Source organism: Saccostrea echinata, unplaced genomic scaffold (genome assembly GCF_033153115.1).
Source record: "Saccostrea echinata isolate AGI-Se365-2 ecotype Australia unplaced genomic scaffold, CSIRO_AGI_Sech_v1 ptg000022l, whole genome shotgun sequence".
Lineage (NCBI taxonomy): Eukaryota > Metazoa > Mollusca > Bivalvia > Ostreida > Ostreidae > Saccostrea > Saccostrea echinata.
The window spans coordinates 16234366-16256633 of NW_026889771.1; the positions used below are offsets into that span (position 1 = coordinate 16234366).

Consider the following 22268-nt stretch of genomic DNA (forward strand, 5'->3'; position numbering starts at 1 on the left):
CTAAAACTCTACATCTTATTTGATGAATCGATTGTTTCAGAGTATAATTAGTAATATAGATCCTTAGACTATTTAATAATTATTAGAAAAATAGATTGATCATATAATAATAAAATAATTTTTAGGATAATTTAAAATAACTATTGTGTAATTTATTGGTGCTTGTTTAATTTTTCAACAATTTAATGTTACTGACACTATGTCTTCTTTCACGATTTACTTTAGGTATTTTAGTTAAGGATTTTTAAAAAAAAATATTTATTATTAATTTAATCTGGTTGGTTTAATTGTACGAATATGTGTATTTACATGTATATACACGAAGGTAAATTCAAAACATGAAAATTGTACTAAATTTAAGGTGCACGCTCCTTTAAAAGAATGCAGCTCTCGTAATTATCAAAGATCTGATTTTACTCACAACCCGGAAGAATGGAGTGATTATCCTAATAACCAGACCTCGATAGTGTAAGCAGATGTTTCACATAAAGAAAAAAAAACCAGAACTGTTATCAATACTTGCCAAAAAGTTTATTGCAATCAAAATAAATTGAGTGTTATATTCCTGCAAGTACATTGTATTAACATTGAGTTATTTTCTTCATAAAATTTAGCAAAGTCTTCTACATGTTTCATGGGTATAACACATTGCATTGATCTCGAGAGTGAAGAACGAGATTGTCATGAATGCTAAGTCAGTTGTTCCTCTTAGCTTGAATCTTGTCTATTTCAGTGCAAATTGAAAACTGTATTTTAGGGTTGGTGTTGTGTGCATTCCCCATGTGACAGATCTTATCTACCAAAGCGGAACAATTCAAAGCTTTTCTGGTTGTATATGGATATTTAACATTTTTTTACCTGAGGGCGATGACTGTGCAAACACAGGTTTGAATTTTTCGATTTTTAAATTTTATTTTTTATCTTGAGGGTATTTAAACTTAAAATTGACTGGAAATTTATATATTATCTCATACCACAAAAATTGAAATTCAAAACAATTATCAGTATTGCAAGTTATAGAATAGATAAGAACCTCGACCGACATATCGTAAATTCAATGTGCATTTTAAAATATTGATTATATCAGTGTACATTTTATATTTTAAAAGCGTCACTGCATTGAAGAAAGTTCAAATTGCCTCAAAACATGATCATGTCAAGCTATTGCCCTTATTACGAAATCCAGACATGTACTGAATCTAATATTGTATCCTAGCAACATTTGTAGCTCATATGTCATTCCTAAGGATTCTTTTCAAAAAAGCTTTTATTATCATTCTTAAAAACCACATCGATCTTAAGAAAGATAATGTGATAGCCACATACAAAATTAACCTGGTTGTGGGGAGAGAGGAAAACATCTTTCATAACCCAAGGCTCTATTGTACTGACTGTTTTCAACCCAAGTCTCTATTGTACGGACTGTTTTCGACAGAACATAAAAATTTCTTAGCTTAAATCTTAAGAATATACACTGTACTTGATGTATAAAATGTTTATTTGAAGAGAGTAAAACGTGGATTTCTTGAGTTTTACAGGATGAACTTAAAGTTACAAGTAATCTGCATTTTTCTGAGGAGTCTGTACAGAGTGAAATGACTTACATGATACGCGTTTTCTAACAACTTCAAAGACGTTACCGTTGCTTTATTAGTCGTTTGGTGAACCAATGGTTTCTAGTTAATCCCTGTATATAGATAAGCTCATGCTTGATGGTGAGCGAACTTCATAGACAGTTTGATCATGATAACTTTATGATCCCTATTGATTTTAAAAGAATGTTCATGAAAATAACTAGGTTTATAATTGTTGACTAAATGAAGTCTCATATTCTTTTTCTGAATAAATTTGTATTATGTTAACTTCTACTCCTTACGTTAAATGTTGTCAAGCAATATTGTAAAACATCCAAATTATTTCTCTTATGGAAAAAGATTTTCGAATATTATTCACACAAGCTTTGTGTATAATTGTATTTTAAACTCTGACATATTTCCCGCTGTACATTCATAGACAGTCCAAATTGCTCATGTGGACTATTGGAAGATTCGCCTTTTTTTTTTTTTTTTTTTTTTTTTTTTTTTTTTTTGTAGAAAATATGCAACAGCAAGAAATCTCTAATGAGTTGTATATTATCATTCGACAATTTGTACATTATAGATGTGCATATGATGCTGTCGGATGTTGATTCATTCTCTGATCAACAAAATATAGAAAAATTTTAAGTTATTCATACTTTTTTAAAAGAATGTGTTAGATTTTCTAAACAATCTTAATTTTTATGTAAAGAATAAGATTATGCGTATCAAGAATTTTCAGTCTTTGACACTACTGACTGATTTGTAACTGAAAATAATTGTACTTGTATTATGGCAATTTTATAAAATTCTGTATAAGGAGAAGAATATCTAAGTTGTAGAACTTGTGTCTTATCCTTTTGACTTTTGTCAATAAAAATGTTCAATTCAATTCAAATTTGCAGCCTTCCATCTGCAATTGGTGGTTGTCTCGATATGACTGAAATTTTCTCGAATGGACTTTAATCAAACAAACAAACAAAATGTACGTAAACTGTCTACTGCCCACGAATGAGAATTCAGTACGTATTTCTAGTTAAAAGTCCAAGAAAATTATTTTTTCATTAAATAATGTGTACAATACACTGTACACACACATATATATTGTTGGAAAAGTAGTGTCACTTTGTTTGCATTTGCACCCCGCCATCCCACCTACCCACCCTGGTTATTACGGGCCCTGTCACACCAAGCTGTGTCCACACGGAGTTATTACGGCGTTGTTAAAGTTTTAAAATCGCAGTGGAATCGCAGGGAAATTGCACATATTTCTATAAAATTTTCACAATGTGAAGATATCACGGCGTCCCTACGGCGACCCACGCGTTTCTACGGCGTTCTCGCGGCGTGCTACTGCGTTCCCACGGATTTCTCTTCGCGATTGACTGCGCTTCCGCGGAGCTTTTACGGCGTCTTAGGAGTTGTCACCTCGCTTTCACGGCGTTCTCACTGCGCTTGCTGCGTTCACAATACGTTCACAATGCGTTCTTCACTTTGGATATATATTCAGAAGGACTGTAACGCATTTTTTTTTAAAGATTCAAGTCACGAGAAGACTTCCACTTATGCCAAGAAATATTCTTTAATTTGAACAATTTAGTACTAAATTATTGAGAGTTTTATTATCAAAACCCTTCTTTTTTTCAATTATATCAATTCACATGTGTTTTTATCTTTTCTTTGATTTTATTATGAATGTAAAATATAAACACACTGAAAAGTTGCTGTAAAGTGTAAGTAATTCCACCGCAACTCCACTGAAACAACAGAACAAGTTCTGGTGTAATTTTTATTTCCCAATTCTACTCCCATGCTTCTGGTCAGGAGTGCAACAAATACGTTAGAATTATTGCTGATCAAATATGAGGCCATTGCTCTTGTTTTGTGACCAGGCCCAAAGACCATAAACTGAGAACAGACTTATGTCAAAATTTCAAATTGATATAATTTTGAAATAATTTTCATAATTTAACAAAATTTTCATCACCCAAGAACCCAAGAAATTCATTATCAAAATTTTGACTTAAGTCTGTTCTCAGTTTATGGTCTTAAGGCCTGTCTGACAACGCCGTGAAAGCGCATTGTGATCGCCAACGGACGCGGTAGAAACGCTGTGTAATCGCAGTCAAAAAAATCATAAGATAATTAATCTCACTAGAAGCGCCGTAAAAGCGCGATAGAAACACAGTGACATCTCCAAGGACTCCGCGAGGTGTCCGTAGGAGCGCAGTCTACTATGACTGCGTTCATGCTGCGATCATGTGCGTCTTCATGGCATACGTGTGGAGCTCCCACTGCGTTGTTGGAGATCTCACCGCGCTGCTACGGCGATCATACTACGTTTCTACTGCGTTCTTATCAGACCGCGATCACACGGCGCTTACTTTGTGCATGTCCAAAGTGCGCGCCGTCCCCTGGCGTTCTAGGAGACCCTACGCGACCCTACCGCGTTCAGTGGAGATCTCGCCGCTTTGTCACGACGCTGTAGGAGACTCTACTGCGCTCACCTCGGCGTTTTGCATTTTTTATGGACGCCGTGCGATCGCCGTGAGGACGCAGTCCCGGTGTGACAGGGGTTTAAGCTAAAGTAAACATTTACTTCATGTTAGCAAAATACCCCGATATCTTGCTTCCAAAGATGGTTCTGTTTCTGATTTGGGGGACCAAAATGACCTCGCACGTCCCAACAACTAGACGGTTCATTCATTGTTGATTAATAGTAGGGTTATAAGGTCAGATTATTGGCAACATAAGAGGCAAAAGCCTCTACGATGACAATACATAAAGGTGACAAAAAGGAAATGTTTAATTTAGTACATGTTTTATTTAGCCAGATAACCAAGATAGGTCCTAATTAAACAGCGTGGCATACATACATATATGTATGTACTTTTCTATCTATATTGTGCAGTCAATATAAACATATATAGAGAAAAAAAATGACTGTCAAACATTTTGCCAGACTTTTCACAGTTATTACGTTATAAAAATATATCTCATAAATAAAGCAATTTATCATAGTTCTGGAGTGCACCTGTTATCCGTTTTATTAAATGCAAGTTTTTTAAATTATACGTCGATCTGCTATAAGACTGGTAACGATCTGAGGACAAATGTGTACGAGTTTTATCTTATAATTAGAGTTAGATGAATTGTATGAGCGTTGTGGCCTACAGGCCTCATAACAAGTTATTTAAAAATAGTATTTAATATAGATAGAGTTTTCTTACATTTTAAAGAGAGTGTAAGGCAACTGGTTGTATAATGTTGCCTCTGTAAGAAGACATTCCTTTATATGATGTATTCTAGGGAACAAAGAATATCTTTGTGTGAAAGCGTTCTGTCTCTTGTTCAGCGCTGGAGCAAAGTAAACTTGATATTCTATTTTACGCATTCCGTCTCAACTGCATGAATGGGATCTGGTACGGTCATACGATACATATATATCGTTTTAACGTAACATATGCCCATGCAGTAAATTTCTGATAGCAATATGGGTTACATTTTTAAAAAGATTATGCAGTAAAAATTGAAGTGATAACTATGTGCAAAATACCGGTATTGTTTTAAAATCACTTTATAAATCTTTGATATCTTTAAGTACCCACACTAGAATTTTTCCTCTCCTCAATTTTTTTTTATTCATCTAAATTTCCAACTTTAATGTTTTCTGTGAATTGATGAGGACAGAAAAAAATTAAGGTGGAATGCTATATTTAAATTTCATTTCATGGATCTTAACGCGACATGTCATTTGATATATGGTTTTAGCATGGAAAGATTGATATTAGTTCTAAATTATTTTATGCATTTTTTTGTATTTTTTGAAATAAAATGTAAAAATTGTTTTCTTTGCAAATAAGATGATTAAATTTTTTAATAAAAAATAATTTAGCTTTTCCGTCATCAACTTCCCTTATTCATATAGTAATATTCCAACAGTAATATTCCAACATCACCTGAACCGTCATGGTAGCTCAGTCGGTAGAACGCTCGCTCCGTGATCGGAAGGTCCTGTGTTTGAATCATGGCCGCGACTGACTTAAGTCGGTAAAAAAAAAATAGGTAGTGAATGTTCCTTCGCCAAGCGCTCGGCACTTTGAAGTGAAAGTTGCAGGTCTTTCGGATGAGACCTTAAAAACCGAGGCCCCGTGTCACGGTAGGCGTTGGCACGATAAAGATCCCTCACTGCTCAATGGCCCTCAGTGCCGAGTAAAGGTCTAAATTTAAAGCCCTTCACTGGTTTATGGTGACGTCTCTATATTAGTGAAATATTCTCGAACGCGACGTAACCCAACATACAATCAATCAATCCAACACCACCTGCATATGGTGTTTTTGTCTCCCAACTAATTCGATACACAAGAGGCTGCTCCGAGTCATTTTTTTTTTAAACCAGACAAGCTACTGATAAATAAATTGATGCTAAAAGGATTTCAAGAACCCCGTTTAAATTAAAGTCTTTAGGCAAATTCTACTGTTGTTATGATAACCTTGTTTGTAGATACAACCTATTGTTGGGTCATATTTTGTCTTAGATACCATTAGTTAGGTCAGCGTTTTGATTTTTTTTTTAATAAATATGACTACGAAGTACTTCATTTACATGATCATTACATATGGCTCGTGGCGGTTGTGACCGGTCGACAGGGGATAGGGAATACTTACGCCCTTCGAGCACTTGGTCCTACCTCCGGTGTCCCAGAGATTCGTATTTTTGCCCTGTTCAGGATTCGTCGGATTTATAAATTTATGTATGGATTTATGAGATTGATCACAGTTCCTCTTCACCTTTTACACATTAAGGGAAAATTGTAAAGGAGGCTTTCTTAGAGGCTCTAGTAGATTCTAAAATAAGATATATTGCGCATCAAAATAGGCCTAAAAATATAAACAAAGCAATTGTTATGCAGTTGAGTTATATAACAAAACTGAGAAGAAAGGTCACAGTTACAGTGTGAATTCAGAAAACCTACAAATGTAAACAAGTCACATTCAAAAGATTGTTATGAATCGATACAAATACTTCTACAAAGGTAGAATCATTAGAAAGGTGCATTTTACAGAATGATATTAGTAAAGGAGTAAGCCAAAATGTTCATGAAAAACGCAGGTTTGGCAAGAGACGGAATAAGGAGAAGGTAAGTTTAACCACTGCTACGAGGAAGGTCACATTCGTCAAAGGGGAATGCGCTTGAATTCGAAGTAGGCAAAGGCAGAAGAGATCAAAAATTATAAGTGCGAATGTAAGGGCATGCAACTTAATAATGTGAAGAAGCAGCAATTATCATATATGCTTAAGTAAAAAATGAAATGAGAAGATAACGAACAGTGGTCGTTCTCTAATATCTATTCAAACAATACAAATTATGAGCAGAGCCAACACGGACCTCTGAAAACAGGTGGGATCAGATCCCATGAAGGAGTACCCATTACCTGCCGACCGGTCACACACGCCATGTGCTCTTTGTCATTATCGAGTAAACAGAAAATCAGTAGAACATAATGGCCTAATAATTTGTATGGAAAAAGTCAGTTAACATTCGACCTAGCGATTTCTACATAGTAAGGGAAATTGACGTTAGAAAAGTTGAAGTCATCACGTTTATAATTAATTTATCAGTGTGCCTCAACGTCTTTGTCTAGTGAAACATCCAGATATGAGGTGTGTCAGACTGTATTGTCTGTTATTTAGAGTTCAACTGGATACATCGAACCAATGTAGGAATGGCTATAAATATTGCTAATTGATATAACGTCGTCGATATATCTAAATGTCCAATTGTGTAGAACCGTCACGATAGCTCAGTCGGTAGATCCCTCACCGATCAATGACACTGAGTCCTGAGTAAAGATCTAAATTTAAACCCTTCGACGGTATATGGTAACGTCTCTACAACATACCCTTACAAAATAAATACTATTGTAAACTATAGTTACCTATAGTTTACTGTAGTTAACCATAGTGATAACTTTGACACTATGAAAACTATAGTAAACTTTAGTGATAGCTATAAAAACTTTGAAATACTATAGCAATCACTATGAAAACTTTGATTTAGTATGGTTAATAACTTTGAAAACTTTGATTTACTATAGTGATAACTTTGACCCTATAGTGATCACTTTGGAAACTTTGATTTACTTTAATGATAATTTTGAGACTATAGTGATCATTTTGAAAACTTTGATTTACTATAATGATAATTTTGAGACTATAGTGATCATTTTGAACACTTTGATTTACTATAATGATAATTTTGAGATTATAGTGATCATTTTGAAAACCTTGATTTACTGTAGTTATCAGTATGACACCATAGTGATAACTTTGAAAAATTTCATTTACTTTAGTGATTACTTTGAAACTTTGATTTACTTTAATGATAATTTTGAGACTATAGTGATCATTTTGAAAACTTTGATTTACTACAATGATAATTTTGAGACTATAGTGATTATTTTGAACACTTTGATTTACTTTAATGATAATTTTGAGATTATAGTGATCATTTTGAAAACCTTGATTTACTGTAGTTTACTGTCAGTATGACACCATAGTGATAACTTTGAAAAATTTCATTTACTTTAGTGATTACTTTGAAACTTTGATTTACTTTAGTTAACAATAGATTACTATAGTATTTTTTGTTAGGGTAGAATTAATTAATACTTAAGATTTCAAGATTGAATATAGGCTAGGTCGAAAATATGGAAACGTGTCCTCAATGTGGATTTGATTCTGAATTAGAAACGGAGCTGTAAGTGCGAACTGTGAGCAAAAATCAAATCACAATGTAGGAAAATGACCTTTCTTTGAAAGAGACAGAGTCTGAAAACAGACATTTAGTAGGTGCGTTCTTTTGTTTAAAATGGTACGAAATCTAGTCTTTCTAATATATCATAGCGGGGTTTGTGTTAAACACTAAGACACGATCAGAAAAGAGGGCCATCGTGATTGTGTGTGGCCGAAAACGTCAATAAAGGTAGAAAGTGCGATTACGCCGCAAAGAAAAATAGTCATATGCAGGGGCCTGAAAGAACATTACATACTGAATTCGAAAACCTGGACCCGTTGAAGTCCAAATCAATTCTTACCGTGAGTTGAAGAACTTTATTCGGAGACTCTTTCTGATGTACATATGTAGTAGGTGAACCTGATATACATTTGTACCTCAAGCGATTCTATTTCTCCAGAGGTGATCAATTAAGTTAAAATCCACTAGAGCACTTCCAGTGTATAATCCAAAATGAAATAGTAAAGATAACGATTGATTGATTGATTGTATGTTGTTTTACGTCTCGTTCGAGAATTTTTCACTCTTATAGAGACGTCACCTTATACCACTGAAGGGCCTTTACTCGGTACTCAGGGCCATTGAGCAGTGAGGGATCTTTATCGTGCCAACGCCTGCCGTGACACGGGGCCTCGGTTTTTAAGGTCTCATCCGAAGGACCCGCAACTTTCACTTCAAAGTGCTGAGCGCTTGGCGAAGGAACAGTTGCTACCTATTTTTTTTTATCGACTTAGGTCAGTTTTATTTCCTTATATTTGAAAAGATCTGCCAATTCTACATGATATTAAAAATATATAAATGCTTGTAATTTCACATTTAGTGTTCCTAATATTCTGTGTAGAAATTTACACAAATCCTATAAACGCAAGTTTAAATAATCACTTGTGTTAGTAGAGGTAAAAAAAATTTCCATACAAATTCAGGAAGAAACAATTTCCCGGGGCGCAACAAGTGGATTTGCAGTAAAATATAACGGAAACGCATTAGCTTGTACGCTGTAGATAAAATTGAATCCTACTTTATTTTAAGAAATTAAATTTTGAGGTATAAGAGCAATGATTAAAACAAGAAAACTTCGAAAAAATGGAAAATATGTTCATCATTTTGTTATGGCAACTATCAATGATTATGGTATTTTCCTTTAATAAACTCAACCTGGGAAACAATGTAAAACGATTACCTATGTGATCTTTAGAAAAATGTTTGGTTGCCTTCTCCCGACCTCCAGGAAGCAAATGATTTTTTTATGCATTCCGGAAAATAGACTTTGAAAATTCAGCGTTGATTTTGAAATTTCCTTTGAAAAAAATTTCTCACCTACCTACCGACTCAATTTTCTCATACTGAGTCGGGAGAGGGCAAGTAAACATTTTTTTAAAGTTGGCCCTTCAGAAATATTTTTGTCAAAATTGTATAAAGAAAATTTATTGTTTCAATATATTGTACTCCTACTTTCTATGATAAATGCATTTATTTGTAGAGATAATAAGAGATCATTACTTTTGCAATATTGCGTTCTGCATTATTTAACTTCGACACAAAATGAACGCAAAATGTAACATTGTGAACGTAAAAATAAAAAAACCTTCTGCGCTCTTACATTTTCCGCTGACCCCGATGCAAACTTTGATAACGCAAAATGTTACAACGTAAAAAGTATGTTATATAACATTTTGCGTTATTACATTCTGCGTTGAAATGTAATAATGAAAAATGTAATAATTTCCGTTAATTACATTTTGCGTTATAACACAGCGAACAAATGCTGTGTTCCCTTTGGTTCTCAGCAGGTCATGTGACCTGAAAGAAACTGAGATAGGCGGGTTGATTTGTCAGTCTGTTGCTGACGGCTGATTTGATAACACCGCGACAGGCCAGAAACGTAGTAGGTAGTGTGGATGATACTTAAATAAAGTCTTACCTGCCTGAAAAAAGTTTTTCGGGACTTTGGTAGTATATAGATTCAAATAAATGCTTGAGATCTAAATTTTACATGTACTTGATTAATTTGTTCAGATAAAACAACTGAATTCCATAAATTAACGAGCCCGGAAACGTCACATTTTTATAAATATATAGATTGATTTGTAGGAAGCCATGGTATATATAACATTTTAAAATATTTTTGTAAACTAGTCCCAATGAAGTTATGAAATTTTACTTATGTTCAATGGTCTTCATCGACGAAAAATTCAGTTAAAAGGTTGTGCGTTTTATGCGTTCACTTTTTGTTATTTGCCTTTTTCTTTTTTTGTACATGTACAAACAAAGGCAAAAAGTGTGCAATTTCAGGGTAAGATGTACATTTTTGAAGAAGTGCAAATTTCAATACCAGTCAGAATACAATCTACGTACACGCTGATATCGGCCATCGTAGAATCTACTAAAGTCAGTATTGCTGAAACGTAAATGATGTGCGTTACTCATTGAGAAGTGAAGATTAAAACCAGTTCGCCCTAAATCCCTATGCTTTCATAATAAATATGGCTGTAAAAAGGTCCCATAGGAGCAAAACTATTGATATGCTAGTAGTTTATCAATGCGTTATCTATTTTTAGCACTTGGTAAACATGGTTAAGACTTGTGTATTGAAAATTTATTTGTATGCTTAGTGAACAAATTACCGGTGAAAAAGTACTTTAAAACAGATTTCAATTATTTTTTTTAAAGATTAAAACATAACATTATGCTTCAGAGAAACAGAATCGTTCACGAAGTCAATTGATATGAATTAATCCAATGAAATCATCAAATTTTGCCAGAGGTGGCTGCAGAAGCCTAGCCTGAATACATCTGTATAGGTTTTATTTCTTTTGGCATATTATAAAACTTGACCTGTCCCCAGTGGGCTGGTCTGGCTTCAAATTTGGCTCCAAACTTTAAAAATTTAGCCTGGCCTCAAATTTGGCCTCGCCCCTGTAAATTATCTTGGCTTCAACCTTTTTAGACGGTGGCTATTTATAGCCACAGGCTATTGCTGCTGGTCTGGGCGATGAATAAACAACAGTGTAAAATCACGGGGACCCTAGCGGCGATTTTTGCAGAGACAAAATAATGAAAGTGGGGTCGTTTCGATGTTCGAAAATAAAATGTACATGGTTCTCAAGTTATTTCAATGACATTCTGTTGATGGGCGCAACGTTTAATTCCTGATATTTGCCGTTATAATATTTCTCGTCTCATGAATATTCATTAAATTATGCCGATTTAATGTTAATTCGTACAAAATCTGATTCGTATATAAGGAGTCAATTCGTATGCAAACAACAGAAGTCAATTCGTACATAAAGTTTGCTGAACATGAAACAAATGCAAAAAGTCAGCTCGTACACACGGCCTTTTTTACGTTGTGTAAATGTAAAATTTCAATAAAATTTATTAAAAGTAAAAAATATTTATGGATAATGGTTTCACATTACACCTTACCATCTTAGGAAATAAAATAATTATTGTTAAACCAACACACTCTCGGCGGTTTCATCGCTGTTGGATGTGTGACAAACGCTTATTACGAGATGTTCCTAATTTGGTATTCCCTAATTACGAGATACTCCATGCTTGGAAAGCGTCGATCCCCAAATTTCTCCATTTCCGAAAATTCAGTTAACATGATTCGAGGACTGCGTATTCCTTGTTGCAGAACTGCATGAAATTTATTAACGCACAAAATTAAACTAGAATTGTCTCCTTTATTCAAACATATTCTAAAAAAGAATTGAACTAAAGGGATCAGTCTACATAAAAAAATTTAGCATGTTTTATTTCATAAATTTGACGATCAACATTTCGAATGACCAACGCGCGAAGTTAAACAGTTAAACTATGTCTTAGGAAAACATTTACAGGTAATATACAGGTAACATCCTGTGTATATAGGTAGGTATACACAAGCCAGCTTGGTTCCCTCGGGGCTTCACAGTCGTTTCAATTAAGCTCCACCCCACACCAAACTTGCCCGAGGAAAACCGACCGGTTGAAAACCTCCGCCTTTAAATGTTTTATTTGAGACGTTTTGTGGAATTTTTATACAATAATACTTATAAAGTTTATTGAAATTTTACGTGTCTTTTGATTATTTGAATTTCTAGTATCTGTTGACGATACTATATTAGAAAAAGATATATTTTCGGAATGGAAATAAAAATCACTCCTCTTAAAGTTTACATAAAAGAGAGTTGTTGAAGGCAGATACGATGCCATTTTGCAAAGTTTATTACGGTTCTATCTAAAAACAAAAGTCATTGCCTAATTATCTCGGACACAGAAACTACTGAAAGGATGCTAATTTATCAAAGCTATAATTATAAGACTGTGACGAACAAAAGTTACCCATATACTTCATTTGTATTTGAAAACTCTATCGTGCCTCGAATAAAATTTACCCTTTAAAAAGTGTAAGAAAAAAGCTACACAAATACATGTACATGAAATATTAGGATTTTCTTGCGAATTCAGTTGACTTAATATAGGGCAGTCTTCTAGATGTGTTTTCAAAACTTCGTATTACGCAATGACAAGCGGGGCCAGTGCATATTAAGATATTAAGAGAAATTGGGGTGAAAGATATTTTGTTATTCTGTTCTTCTTCTTTTTTTTTTCTTTTCGAACAGTATATCTGTATCAAGCAAAAAGGTAAAACTACTGTACAATTCTCAAAGTCTTTCAACCTTATAGAAATAAGTAAATTACTGGAAACTGGCAGAAATGGGGATTCAAAGATAAAGTCTATTTCATTATCTTTCAGCATATGATTTATGTCGCACAATCTACAGTAAGTACCAAAAGTGATTCATCATTTCCCTTTTTACCATGATATATTTTAAGAAAAGTTAGTTTTTGTTTAAAAAAAATATTGTGAGTTCAGTTTTATTCCAGATTAGCAAAATTTGATAATTAACCACTGAGTATAAGATTTTAAATTATAAAATCACAATTTCTAAATTCAAAACACCACGATTTCATGACAATCTTTGTTGTAAAATTTAACTTTTTCATTTGATACTTGATATCGCTGAAATGCATGCTGATAAGATTATTTTCAAATTATGCGAAGAAAGTACAATGAATTCGGAATTTACTGATACTCGCTCATATCTGCAACTCACAATAGGTTTATTAATTGTTCCTCAAATATCTCAAACAATTTCTGCTAAAAAAATGCACATCTAACTTGGAAGAGCGCCTAAATGGAACCATACATGCATGTATAGAAAGTTATCTTAAAATAAATATGTTCGGTCACCACATGAATATATTAGAACCTTTGAGGGAATGGCATTTCAGCGCATTTTTTTTCTTCAAACATTATTTTATAATAAAACTAAATAAATGTAGAAAATTTCATGCAATAAATTGTTTAACAACTTCAATTAATACATGTCCTCATCATACTGACGCAAATATAAAATAACTCATCAAATACATGTATTGTGAAAAATTGCAACAAACTTTCATAATTTCCATATCATTTTACAGATTCTCATATCATCTTACTTAATTTAATTCATTCATGCCAGTGGCCAGTAATTAGAGCGTTTGCTCTAGAGTCAAGGAGTAAGGAGTCGATCCTTAGGTCGCGGGTTCGAATCCCAGCGGGACGTGGAGACCGGTCCTTCGGATGAGACCGTTAAACTGAGGTCCCGTGTCGCAGTAGGTGATTGCCAGAAAAAAAGATCCCTCACTGCACAATGGCCCTCAGCGCTGAGTATAGATATAAAATTTGCAGCCCACCAATGGCAATGGTGGCGTCTCATTATGAGTGAAAAATTCCCGAGAGGGACGTTTTAATTAAAACAAACAACAATCAAACAAAATCATTCATGCCACCGTCTATCAGTACTCACAGTACTTTGATTTAAAGAAATCAATTGGTTTCATTGAAGTTTTATTGGTTTTATTATTTTAAAGTTATAGCAGACATATATTTCTATTGTTTTACAAGAAGTCCACATTCAGATAATCATGTACTACCACCAATCTAATTGATTATTTTCTGATTATTTTTAACTTTGAATACTTTAATACAGAACATATAGTTTTACTTTCAACATGAAAATACTACAATAATTAAAAAAAAGATTTACTTTTTTAAAGTTCCAAAGCAGGAGTAATGGTATCAAAAGATGCACAGTTTAACGTTTGCTAGCTTAAATTAAAGGAGGACATGAGTGCAAATACACAATTAAAGTCTAAGAACTAAAAGAATTTTAAATTTCTTACTTTAAGTGTTAATGGGAATGTAAAGAAACAGAAATAAAGGATATCATTTTGATGACATGTACTTAAACTATTAAAATAATGCGCTATAAACGCCGAAATACAGTTATTTAGTTGTTATTATGCAAGCATTTGATCAAATGCTGGAGGGTTCAAGTAGTCTGGTTGATAGGATGCCGTTGATTTACATCAAAAATACTGATCAAAATCACCTATAAGTTGTTGCCTACAAAGCTTGAGCATGAGCGGCTTTATGATGAAGCACATAATTATATTACCGGTCCGACTGATCTCAACCTTGATCCCCTCTCAAAATCCACGTTGTAGAACTTTAAGTGTTAAAATTATTTTAAATAATCTGACATCCAATTATAGTATTACTGGATAGCATGCGTGTATCTTCAGAGTGTGGAGAATGTGTGCCCTTGAGAATTTTGGAGTCATAACATTTTTAAGTAATGAGTATTCGCTCCGAGATCGGAAGGCCGTGAGTTCGAATCTCGGCCGCGACTGACTTAAGTATATAAAAATAGGTAGCAACTGTTCCTTCGCCAGGCGCTCGGCACTTTGACGTGAAAGTTGCGTGTCCTTCGGATGAGACCTTAAAAACCGAGGCCTCGTGTCACGGCAGGCGTTGGCACAATAAAGATCCCTCACTTCTCAATGGCCCTGAGTAAAGGTCTAAATTTGAAGCCCTTCACCGGTATATGGTGACGTCTCTATATGAGTGAAAAATTCTCGAATGGGACGTAAAACAACATACAATCAGTCAATATCAATCTAAGTAACAAAAAAATTACCTTAGGACCCCCCCCCCCTCCCCAGGAAACACTGGCCCTTTGTATTTAATGATAAGGGGAGTGATGTATCTGAATAAATTTGCCCTTTTCCTGAGTCATAAATTGATCAGTCCCTTTATACAATGAAATATATGGAGATAATGAACAATTTTATATTCAAGCTCAAAAGTCCATTTCCGTGTTTTATACCCTGTTCACAGATCTGTATCGTTTGTAGATTTTGAGATCGATCATTGTTTTTTATCTTCACCTTTTTCATTAATTTTGGTCCAAAAGGAAGAGAACAACATATCATCTGAAAGATTTTTTTTTTTGCTTTCAAACTGAGTCGCCAAATTATCGTTGTTCACTATATCACCTTGAAATGTTCTAATTTTTAATTTACTTGGGTTAGAACAGTTGATAGAAATACAATTCCTGTCTGAAAATGCTTATTATGAATCGGATTCACTCATTTTTTTAGGGCTTAATTCCATCTAAATGAAGGTGATAGGACGATGGTTTTATTCGCCTGTACATGCTATTATGCAATGTAAAAGGAAAGGGTTATTTCAACCTTGAAAGAACATCTAACATTGCTTCCTTTACTTACGAATACAAAAATTAGAACTTAAATTCATTGTTTTGACTTTTTTACTGTCATTTAGCAATACCCATGTAGTAGTTCCATGTTTTAAAGAACTTGAATAATCGGGTTTATTTTAATTATGATTGAAATCAAAGTACTTATTCATCAAATGCAAAGTGTTATAATCATAAATATGTTCACTGTACTAATTAGAACAGATCGTCGGGTTATCGCTCAATTAACGTTTATTCAACGAAATCGGAGCATCACTCTCATGAGAAGCGAGAATGATAATTCTGAACTTGCAAATCGTGACAATACTTGACTCCCACCGATTTTCTCTTGCGTAACTGCAGTGCGACAACGCTCGGATACTATAATTAGAGAATCCCGGGGGACAGAATAATATTGACTGTAAGTTTTGGCAGGAATTTTCTAATTCTGTGGATGCTGTCGAAGTTGTTTCTCAATTTAGATCCGGAATTAATCCACCATGTCCATTGAGCCTTTAATTTAAAAACAAAACATTAAGCAGCAGATACTTGCACTCAAGCATTATATAACCACAGGGATTCCATTTTCAGTCAACAATATTAATGTTACGAAAATCATTGAATTATTTTCTGGCAGAGCAATTATCAGTTAGACTCGCAATCATTCATTTGTCAACCATTTCGATTAAAATTTAGATTACTGTTAAATGCATCCCATTGTGTACATGTATTAGATACCTGGAATAATTTACCTCTTACCCTAATTTACTTGTTACCTCAGAAATGGTCTTAAATAAAGTAAACCCTGTCTCAAAAGAAACAAATCATAGATCAGTTAACGAACAGAATTTTAAGAATACATGTACGCACACAGTCGCAATCACAACAATTTTGAAAATTAAAAAAAAAATAATTCACGTAAACCTGCACCGAAAGTTTTGGCAAATGCGCAGACTTTTTGACAGCATTTAAAACTCCGATTTATAGTGACGCATTTGTGGGAAGTGATATCTTGCTATTTGATACTTTGAGTGAATTGACCATGAATAATTAAAGATTTTTTTCTGTCATAGACAGCTGATCATTTTGATTAGTTAAAACAGCGGATAATTTTTAGGAAGTAACGTATAAGTACACCACAAACTGGTATCCCCAAGGTCTATCCCACTTCTTTCGAAGATTCTAAATCTAATTAATACTGTCCACCCTCTCTCCTATATTGTCAAGTTGTAATGCAACGAATAAATAAGTTAAATAATAGTTTTTTTTCCCAAAATTTTAACAATAAATATTTTTTTTCCGATTTCAAAATACAGAAATTCGGGATGTGCGGCTAAATGTGCATCAAATATAAGTTATCAGTGAAGTCACTATCAACCTTCCAAATTTGATTCCGGACACGACATTGTCCGGACTTTCAACTACTCGTTCTGTAGGTTTTTTACTATGACACATAATATCAACTTCATCTTTCACAATGTAGTATTTTCTTTTAAAAAAATCCCTCAGTAAGTTTTACAAAGGGGACTGATTCGTTCTTGCAACAAAACTTTTTAATCAAAAAATAGTAATTGCATACTAGCTAGCTAAACATCAAAAAATAATTATTATAGTTTATCTAAAGCTTCACTTTTAAAAGTCCGAGTACCTTAACCACTTTGGCAGAGACCATAATTCTTGCACCCACCCTGGGGCCTGAGCACCTAGAACAGGTGTCATGAATTCACAATTTATGATTAAGCGTTTTGAATGTTATCAGTATGTACTTATTTATCATTTAAATGGTTGTTAACCAAAAAAAAAAAAAAAAGAATTTCAATTCCCCACCCCCAAAAAAATATAATTTAGCTCCGCCCTGGGGCCTTGACTTAATCCTACCCAGTGGCTTGACCTTTCATACAGGGTTTATATATTTAAGGGTTTGTGTTGCAATCCCCTTGCTTGTTACTTCTATGCATATGGTTTGTCTTTCCGAGTCATTTTCGGTCGACAAAGGAAGCCTACACCTTCTATAGGCACCTGATCCCATCTCTGGAAATTTCAGAGTTTTCTGCCTTGTTCACAGATGTGTATTGTTTGTAGGTTTAATGATTACGGTTCCTGTTCGTTATCCTCATCTTTATCACATAAAGATGAAAATTTTAAGGATGAACTGCATTTTCAACACATACTGCATAAAAATCCCGCCTGAGGCCCGATAATTAATTTCACACTTTTCGTTAAAGCATCTTTGCCTGTTGTATAATTAAGCACTATGTATGTCTCCTAGTTGCTTGCTAGTTAAGATTGATAAATTTAAGACTTTTTTGGGCCATTTTAGATCCATCCCCATGTTCCTTAGACTCATTCGAGGCTTTTATCGCCCTTTCAGTGTTGAACCTTAAGAAGTTCCAAACTGATTATGGACCAGTAAATTTATAGAACTCTGGAGATGTTGAAAATTCAAAGAATAATGAATGACTACGTACACCCAGTAATAACAAACATACAACAAAATAGTTTATATTTAAATTATTCTCTCTGATAACAGGCGTTCTGGAATTCGAAAAAAAAAATACTTTTCATAATCTCCAATAATAACCATGACATAATTGTATCTTCCAACGTAGCCAGCATCAAGGTATTATGCATGGTGTCTTTCTGACATATTTTCTATTTATCAATAAAAATCTGCATTATGACTAATGCAGATTTTTATTGATAAACAGAAAATATGTCAAAGACAATGGAAATGGGGCTCTTTCTGAAAACAAAGGAATCCTTCTCTAGACTTTATGTAATCAAATGTCAGAGTGGTAGTCCAGTAACTGACCTATTTGAGAACAATATACAATAGTTTTATGGCTGATATTTTGAAATATTAAAACAAGTGTCTTTCACTAATAAACAATTTTCAATTGCCAATGAGAACATAACTAATTGCTGATTGAAAATTGTTAATTAGTGAAAGACACTGGTGTGTTTTGCTTCCGAGAATGCAATTAAACTTTAAATAATAAAGTAAGTGTAAGACCTATATTGACAAAACTAATTGTTGCGTATGGGGAAATGCATTTCTCCATACCTTTTTTTTAAAATTTGAAATCAGGTAAATAATTGGAATATGAATATTTTATTGTAAAATTGAATGAATAAGTACTTTTATATAGACCTATATAAGATGATTGCATTTTAGTATATTTTAATGAAGCATAAACGTGAAAGAAAAATTTGATGACGAAAAATGAAGTTACTTTCCTTTTCTTGTCTTGATTTCTTTGTCAACAGAACATGAATCAAATATGAATCCCTAAAAAGGAAATATATATATACTAAAAACAGTCCCCTCCACAAAAACAAGAATCTGCTAATATGCGAAGAATATCTTTATATCTTTCGATTATTGACAGCAGACAATAAATAAATCTGCGATTTCCATTTTGTTGGCTATTACAGGGCTAGTTGTAATTCAATTATGTGTTGTTTCTAGTAATGTCTCGCTACATACTCGAAATTCACAACTCGATCCCATGTTAATGCCTTTTCTGGAACGTTTCTATTAAATGTAATGTTATTAAATCCCATCTGGAAAAACGTCGTTGTCCTGAGTCCAAAAGCCTACCTTATGAGGAAAACTCGACAGAAAATGACAATATGACAGAGCAGTAAACCGTGTTGATGGTTGTTGAGTGTGCGGGTGGTAATTCAGTTATTCATTGTCTATGAATAAAGTGTTTTTCTGACGGTAATGAGTCCGCTATTTAGAGTCTATTGATTTGATAAATTAAACCAATACGACGCGCTCAACTATATTTGCCGTCTCTTAAGTCATTCGATTTTCAGATGATATTCGCACACATCATTGTTTGCATCTGAATTCAATATCTTAAATGTACGCTTAATCGAAATTAAAAAAAAATTAATCAGTGTTATTTATTTAAAAAGTTTTCATTTTGACAAATCAGGATCCTGCTGCTTGAACATTGAAGACCGCTAGTATTGAAAACAATGATGTCTAGGTGAATTTCAGTTCAGTGACATAGTTCGAAGCCACATGTGTATTAATAAAGAAAAGAACATAGCTTATATATCAAACTTTTGTTCAAATTCAAAAATTTGTAGTTTATGTCATAAAGATGAAGAAATGAAAACCCCTGTATAATAGGAAATGATGGTAGGTAGAAGACATGGGACGGACCTTTAATGGTTGACAATGTCTTTTTTAGTACAGGATCTAAACTTGTTTGATGGATTATCTTATTTTCATTTATAATTCTAAGACAGGAAGCAGTCAACATACGGAAAAATTGATTTCTACAAGAATTTCAAAAAAGTGTAATTTAATTATTTTTGAAAATGAAATCGTCATTAGAAATACATAAACAGTGTGTAAGTCAGGCACTTAGGAGGCAATTTAAAAGGGGTGGGGTTTACAACTGAATAGATCTCTTCGACAAATTCAAAAGTAAAAAAATCAGACATCATCATTTAGGGAGCATGTGGTCTTAGATTAACATTATACATTTATTGACTGGGTTCGAGGGGAACATGCGTTTTGTCAGACCCAAGAACCAATTTTTTTGCCTGAGGCCGTTAGGCCTCAGGCAAACAGTTTGGTTCGAGGGTCGACAAAACGCATTTTGTCCGAGAACTCAGTCAATAAATGTTCTGTTATACCTTTTATTTTTCAATTTTTTTTTGACATGCATGTATCTTATGCTGTCTTCTGTGATGTAAACTGAGGTTATACTCGGTCAAATCCCTCACTGTCGAACACCAACGAAAGCAAATGAGAGTTAGCTCCGCCCATTGTGTGACGTAAGAGGTCCAACATCTCATCTACAGGTCCAACATCTCACTCAGCGGTCAAACATCGACTTTTTTATGACCGCTCAGTAAAACATTAGAAATGTTTGACTTTTTTTCGTATAGATTTGTATGGGAACAAATTTTTAAAGGTATAACAATGGTTTCTATTGTCAAGTATGTACATGTACTGGTTAATTTGTTGGGGAGCACAACCCCCACCCTACCCTGTTTCCACCCTCAACCTCACCTCCAATTCATATGGGCCTGTACAATATGCTATGAAATGCGTCTGATATTTGAAGGATTTATTTAATTTTGAGTGCATGTTTACTAAAGAGAAAAAGTATAAGATTATCTTCAGAAGTTAATAGGATATGAACAGGGATGGGAGTGTGGGAGGGGTTTCCAGGAATGTGCATGTAGAGGGGGTGTTAAACTGCAGACGGCAACTGTTTCTTTTACACACACAATAGGTAGGGTTGATTGATTGATTATTTGCTGTTTAAAGCCGAGTCGGCAGTAATTCAGTCATATTTTTGGTGGGTAGGGATACTTACTCTATGTCTGGTAGTAGGAAAGTATGGCATATAGGATATGAAATACTAGAAAATAGGATATGACAAAACATGATATCGTATAGTACATTAATTCTTATGAAAAACAGCAGAAATGATTTTATCCGTTAAAACTAATCAAATTTAATGGAAAAAGGAATTAATCTACGTAAAGCAATGAATGAATAAAAAGTATAAAAATAAAAATATTTCAGTTATATTTTTTTATCTTAAGTTAAGAAGATACTAGTATATGGAAATATACCACCATGTATCTCAAATGCTAATGTCGGACAGTCTCCTGCAGTGATTAATTGTATTAATTCTGATGTTGAATTAACACTCTCTTACTCTTTATGCTAAGATGAACCACCAATGAATAAGGTAGGGGACAATCATTTGCTTATGAGGAGGAACAGGGGCTGTCAATTGTTTTCGAGTCAGATTAGTCTCCTTCCGGTTAAGCCGGAGGGGACAATAGGTGTCCTCCTCCGCTGACCTTTTCTTGTGTCTGTCCGCCCTATGTCTGTCTACACGTCCACTTGTTTTTTTCCACACCTTTCTAAACGCTTGCAAATGTTGTGATGATTTTTTGTATCTGATTCGATCTTTATAAAGTTTGCAATTTGCTCCTGACGGAAGTACAGCGTTTTTATTTTGAGAGAACCACAATACACCTACCGGTAGGGGACTAGTATTGTTTATGCAGTATTTTCTTTACATTCTTTTACATGGAAATATTTCCAAGATGATTTTTTTTTTCTAGTATAGGTCAGATTTTTTTTATTTGCCAATGGAGGGACGATTATTTATTTTCAAAATTTCAAGGACAAAATGCTAGTATAAACCAAAATCTGCAAGCCCCCAGTCTCCTTAGAAGCAAATGGTCGGCCGCTTTGTTTGTCAAATATTTCAGGACTCGAAATAATTTGAAGGTATACTGGGAAAAATAACGCATGCGCTTCACTCATTTAC

At 33.9% G+C, this 22268-nt stretch overlaps 1 protein-coding gene across 1 annotated transcript in view; it reads left to right on the forward strand.

Moving 5' to 3' along the window:
* LOC133190548 (adhesion G protein-coupled receptor L1-like) overlaps positions 1-22268 on the forward strand; it is a 185637-nt gene that overhangs the window by 6536 nt on the left and 156833 nt on the right. The window lies entirely within an intron of this gene.